The following is a 6461-nucleotide window of genomic DNA, read 5'->3' as shown; positions in this document are numbered from 1 at the left end:
CAGAGCCTAATTAAGGACCGGTAAAAGGAGTCAATATGTATGTCATCTATAAAACCAAAGAATGAATAAAAAAACACACACACAAACCTACATAATAGTATTAGGAAGATTGTATGGCAAAAAAAAAAAAGTATTATTCCCATTGGGTCGTTTGAACTCGCGACTTCCAAAATACCAGCCACACACCTTACCACCCAGCCACCATAGAGTTGGTATAATTGTGCAACTTTAGTTATAAAAGTAAAGTTCTTATTGTCTCAAATCTTATTGTCTGTTCTATGAAAAGGCATGATGTAAATTATGTATTTTTTGAATGATTGAATTGTAGGCACATTAAGCGGATTCGATATTTGATATATCCAGAAAAGGTGATTTCTGTTCAGTTTTAAAATGCATCACCGTTAACGCTAAAGGACTGGTAAAACGACTCGATGTTTGTCATTTTTAAAATAAACACTAAAACTAGGCCCTTAACATATATAATGTTTGAATATAAATTGAATGCATATAAATACAAAGTGGGAGTGGCTGGCTGGCTGGCTGGCTGGCTGGGCTGGCTGGCTGGCTGGCTGCCTGTGCCTGCCTGCCTGCCTGCCTGCCTGCCTGCCTGCTGGCTGGCTGGCTGGCTGGCTGGCTGGCTGGCTGGCTGGCTGGCTGGCTGGCTGGGCTGGTGGCTGGCTGGCTGGCTGGCTGGCTGCCTGCCTGCCTGCCCGCCCGCCCGCCCGCCCGCCCGCCCGCCGCTTGCCTTGCCTTGCCCTTGCCTTGCCTGTCCTGTCCTGTTATTGCCTTGCCTTGCCTTGCCTTGCCTTGCCTTGCCTTGCCTTGCCCTGCCCTGCCCTGCCTTGGCTGCAGCTGGCTGGCTGGCCGTAAATCAACTCTTAACAACACCATACCACACCACACCATCACTCATCACCCATCACCCACCACCGGCCCCAGTCTCCCAGCCTCTCTTATATACCCGAGCAGGCCCTTTAAATTATTTGAATTGTTGCACTTCGGCCAATGGCAGGCACGATCGCTGCTGCTCAAACATATTCTGGTTCACAAGTATTATAATATATTATATATATATATTATATATATATATATAATATATATATATATATATATATATATATATATATATATATATAATAATATATATATATATATATATATATATATTCATGAAACACATTAAAACCTTGATCATTTATTCATTCATTACGTCTAGTGAAGAATTGCTTTTGTTCATTTGTATGATTAAAAATTAATATAATATGAATTCCTCGCTTAAAGTAAAATATAAAATATATATTGGATTTATATGATTGGTTAATATTCCAAGTGATGCTGAATATCCCCTATAATTTTGTTTTGTTTGTTTGTTATGTACACATTCCAAATGAAATCAATATAAATGTTATTATTAATGTTTGAAAGTTGATTGTCTACTTGAATCTCTCTATTAAAGTGTGTGTGGCTCCGGATGGAGCCTGGTTATGGTATTTGTCGTGGTGGGTGGCAGAAGTGCTTACTTCTTCTCTGTCTTCTTTGGCAAAAGAACTGCCTGAATGTTTGGAAGAACACCTCCCTGTGCAATGGTTACGCCAGACAGAAGTTTGTTGAGTTCTTCGTCGTTGCGGATGGCCAACTGCAAGTGACGTGGGATGATACGGGTCTTCTTGTTGTCACGTGCGGCATTACCGGCGAGCTCCAGAACTTCGGCAGCGAGGTATTCCATGACGGCTGCCAGGTAGACAGGAGCGCCAGCACCGACGCGTTCGGCGTAGTTGCCCTTACGCAGCAGACGGTGAATTCTGCCCACGGGGAACTGAAGTCCGGCCCTGCTGGAGCGAGACTTTGACTTGCCCTTCACTTTGCCTCCCTTGCCGCGTCCTGACATTGCTGCTGCTGTTGTGGGTTTGTGGTGTTTTATGCCGCCCCGCAGATCGAGCTTCGTGTTATATACCCCGCTCAGGATCAAGGGAGCCCGCCACTGACCAATCAGCGCGCTCCGCCACGCGACCCGCTCTGAGCTGAGTCGCGAGCGGGATATAAAAGGAAAGCTCGCCTCGCGCAAAAGTTCATTATTGTATCGCAACGCCAGCCAGCACGAGCATCATCATGCCACCCAAGGCATCTGGAAAGGCTGCCAAGAAGGCCGGAAAGGCCCAGAAGGCCATTGCCAAGGGCGATAAGAAAAAGAAGCGCAGGAGGAAGGAGAGCTACAGCATCTACATCTACAAAGTGCTGAAGCAGGTCCACCCCGACACTGGTATCTCTTCCAAAGCCATGTCGATCATGAACTCGTTCGTGAACGACATCTTCGAGCGCATCGCCGCCGAGGCTTCTCGCCTGGCCCACTACAACAAGCGTTCCACCATTACCAGTCGGGAGATCCAGACGGCTGTAAGGCTCCTGTTGCCCGGAGAACTGGCCAAGCACGCCGTCTCTGAGGGCACTAAGGCCGTCACCAAGTACACCTCCTCCAAGTAAACGGCTTACTTACTGCCCTGTGGTGGTGGCTTGGCCTCAAACCAACAAACTCGGCTCCATTGGAGCCACACTTTAATTTCTAAAGAGATTGTGAGTGTTAGACACCAATACTATTATAACAAAAACCTCTGTCACTGAAAGCAAATAGCTATAAAATGAGAATATTTATGAAACTGTCTGTGTGTGTTTCTCTCTCTCAGTCTCTGTCTGTCTGTCTGTCTGTCTGTCTCTGTCTTGTCTGTCTCTGTCTTGTCTGTCTGTCTGTCTGTCTGTGTCTCTCTCTCTCTCTCTCTCTCTCTCTCTCTCTCTCTCTCTCTCTCTCTCTCTCTCTCTCTCTCTCTCTCTCTCTCTCTCTCTCTCTCTCTCTCTCTCAACACATATAAGCACTCGGTATCTTTTTTTTTTCTAGAGATTAGAGATTCATTGTTATGTTCCACATTAGGATTACTATGCAGGCCACCCTCTTAGGTTTGAAAATGTCAAGAAAACGGTTAATTTAAAATGTCATCTCCTAACTTAACAGATTAAGCCAGAGGACCGAAAACAGAATAAAACAGGACTGGACAGTATGTCACTTATACAAGCTGCTTTTATTTCTAGTACAGTATGACAATTTTTATTTTGGGGGGGGGGGGGGGGGTGGGTGATCCTTGACAGTGCATAAGAGCGAAAAGCGACGGCGTTTGTTTGTAAGAGAACAGGTTGTACTACAAATGACTTGATTTATTGATATCACGTGTATGTATGACACCTAAATTAGTGTATTTGTTTATTTATTTATTTATTTATTATATGTGTAGATGAAGGTTAATTCATATGACTGATGCTAGGAATGTCTGAAATCTCCTTAGAAGGATATTTTGGCCCTGAGAAGGGCCGAGTTTGGTGTATACTAGGGTGGTCGATTTAGCTTATGCACGCTCTCCACGGATACGGCGAGCAAGCTGAATGTCCTTTGGCATGATGGTGACACGCTTGGCGTGGATGGCACAGAGGTTAGTGTCCTCGAAGAGACCGACCAGGTAAGCCTCGGATGCCTCCTGTAAAGCCATGACGGCAGACGACTGGAAGCGAAGATCGGTCTTGAAGTCCTGGGCAATCTCGCGCACCAGACGCTGGAAGGGAAGTTTCCTGATGAGCAACTCGGTGCTCTTCTGGTAACGACGGATCTCACGCAGGGCGACCGTTCCGGGCCTGTAACGGTGAGGCTTCTTCACACCCCCTGTGGCAGGAGCAGACTTGCGTGCTGCCTTGGTGGCCAGCTGCTTACGAGGAGCCTTGCCTCCCGTGGACTTGCGAGCAGTCTGCTTGGTGCGAGCCATGGTGAACAACTGTGGTTTGTGATGGCCGGCGCCGAAAAATTTTTGCTTATATACGCCGTCTCGAGGCGCTTGCTCGAGCGCCATTGGCTGCTCGACTCGCCTACGTCACCCCGTTGCCCCTCCCCTCCTTCCTCTGGCTGCAGCCAACAGGCGGCTCACCTCAATCACTATTATCGCTGATTTTGCTCTATTTTTTGGATTTGTGCAAAAGTCATTTCACAGGGACGTGAAACAGACGAGTAGGCAACTGCAGTTTTGAAAGCGTTGTGAGAAAGCCGTGTCTACTCGACCACAAGCGTAAAGTAAGGGCAGGCAGGAGTTGCAATGCTACTAGTACGTCCGCTTGATGGGATATAGTCGGGAAATCGTGCGGGCATTCGTCAATTCGATTCACACAACTTCAACACCATGACTGGACGCGGCAAGGGAGGCAAGGGACTCGGAAAGGGTGGCGCCAAGCGTCATCGTAAGGTGCTACGTGACAACATCCAGGGCATCACCAAGCCCGCTATTCGTCGCTTAGCTCGTCGTGGCGGCGTGAAGCGTATTTCGGGTCTCATCTACGAAGAGACCCGTGGCGTCCTGAAGGTGTTCCTCGAGAACGTCATCCGTGATGCTGTAACCTACACGGAACACGCCAAGAGGAAGACCGTCACTGCTATGGACGTGGTGTACGCTCTGAAGCGCCAGGGTCGTACCCTCTACGGATTCGGCGGATAAGAGCTTGGCTAATCCATCGATTCCACCCACCACCACCTCAAAACGGGACCTAATTAGGTCCCTATACTTTTTTTACTGAAGGGCTTAATAGACGATAACATAAATTGTTTTGATATCAGCTAGCACATTGGGTCTTATGAAATCTATTTTTTATCCTCGCATGCTTAAAGGGACTCTGATTGGGGAGGGAGGGGGGGGGGGGGGGAAGGTTTGTTACGTTATATACTAGCAGAGCAGGATCATTGGTGGGGGGGGGGGGGGGTGAGGGGGAGAGAGAGAGAGAGAGAGAGAGAGAGAGAGAGAGAGAGATCTTTCCCAACTCTTCCTTTTTACATGAGTGAGCTACCCGTTTTATTCATTTTATCCTTCTCAGAGCTGTTTTGATAGTATCCAAATGATGGTAAATGAAAAGGGAGGACACGAATATCTACCCAGAATTCAGGACTGGCAATCGATATGCATGTTTGAGTGCGAATCTTTTCTCTCTCAACTTAGGTATACGTTTATGTCGTACCTAAAAGCGAGAACCACACTATTGGGACAAGTATGCAAGGCCCAATTTTCCTAACAAGCACAGTTAATTTTGTTATTTTCGAACATTTCTTTCCAAATTGGTTTATCCAATTAACAGTATTATATTAAGATCATGAATTGCTGGGTTAGGTTAGGTTAGGTTAGCTTAGCTTAGGTTAGGTTAGGTTAGGTTAGGTTAGGTTAGGTTAGCTTAGCTTGGGTTAGCTTAGGTTAGGTTAGGTTAGCTTAGCTTGGGTTAGCATAGGTTAGGTTAGGTTTGATTACATTTCTATGTTAGATTTAACTCAAATTCAAAACAATTGCAGTCATTCGGCTTGTTAGTCAACTTGCCTCTAATAGGGGCAATTTGTCTAACAAGACTATTTAGTTTTGTGTGCATATATATATATATATATATATATATATATATATATATATATATATATATATATATATATATATATATATATATATATATTATAGCTTCAAGACTCCGAACCAATATAGAAGCATCAAGAGGAAGTGCTTGTGTTATGGGCCAATAGGCCTTCTGCAGTTACTTCCATTCTTATGTTTTTATTCCCATTGGTTCGTGTTTTATCTTGTGTAAATGTCAATCACCTTACCCAAAACTTTGGTACCATATCACCTCACCCATGTGTATATATAAATATATATATATATATATATATAATATATATATATATATATATATATAATATATATATATATATATAATATACAGAGTAAATCTACCCCAAAAGTAATGATTTATTTGTCTACAAAACTAAACTCTTTTTGGAATCATATGAGGCCCCTCCACTGAGGGGGGAGGCCTGGATGTTTATTGTCATGTGTATTCATGCTGCTTGCATGTCGTCGTTTATTTTGCCTTTGTTGTTTTCTTGACAGCTTTCTTTGCCTTGGGTGGTTTGGGAGATTTGAAGCTCTCTTTATTTTGGGCTTTTTGTTCCCAACAACAAGCTGCTGCTGCTGCTGCTTCTTTTTCAAGGCTGTAGGTGGTTTGTTGCTTGTGGCGGCTTTCTTGGGAGTTACCACGGCCTTCTTTGCTGCTGTAGATGGTTTCTTGGTTGTGGTGGCTTTCTTGGGAGTTAGAACGGCCCTCTTCTCTGCTACGGCCAGCTTGAATGATCCACTAGCTCCACTTCCCTTGGTCTGAACAAGAATGCCGTCAGCCACTGCTTTCTTGAGAAATCTTCGGATGTAAATGGCGATCTTGGCAGCCTCGACTTTGTTGTTGGCAACAACGTACTTCTTGATTGCTTGTAGAGACGAGCCCTTACGGTCTTTGAGTGCTGCGACCGCGGCTAGAACCATTTGACTAGTTTTCGGGTGAGCAACCTGGACGCGAGGTTTCCTGGTGGTGGCCACCACAGCAGCAGCAGCCGCAGCCTTCTTGGTAGG

Source organism: Procambarus clarkii, unplaced genomic scaffold, assembly GCF_040958095.1.
Source record: "Procambarus clarkii isolate CNS0578487 unplaced genomic scaffold, FALCON_Pclarkii_2.0 HiC_scaffold_110, whole genome shotgun sequence".
Classification (NCBI taxonomy): Eukaryota; Metazoa; Arthropoda; class Malacostraca; order Decapoda; family Cambaridae; genus Procambarus; species Procambarus clarkii.
The sequence above is the reverse complement of the archived record's forward strand: the minus strand, read 5'-3'. Positions refer to the sequence as shown.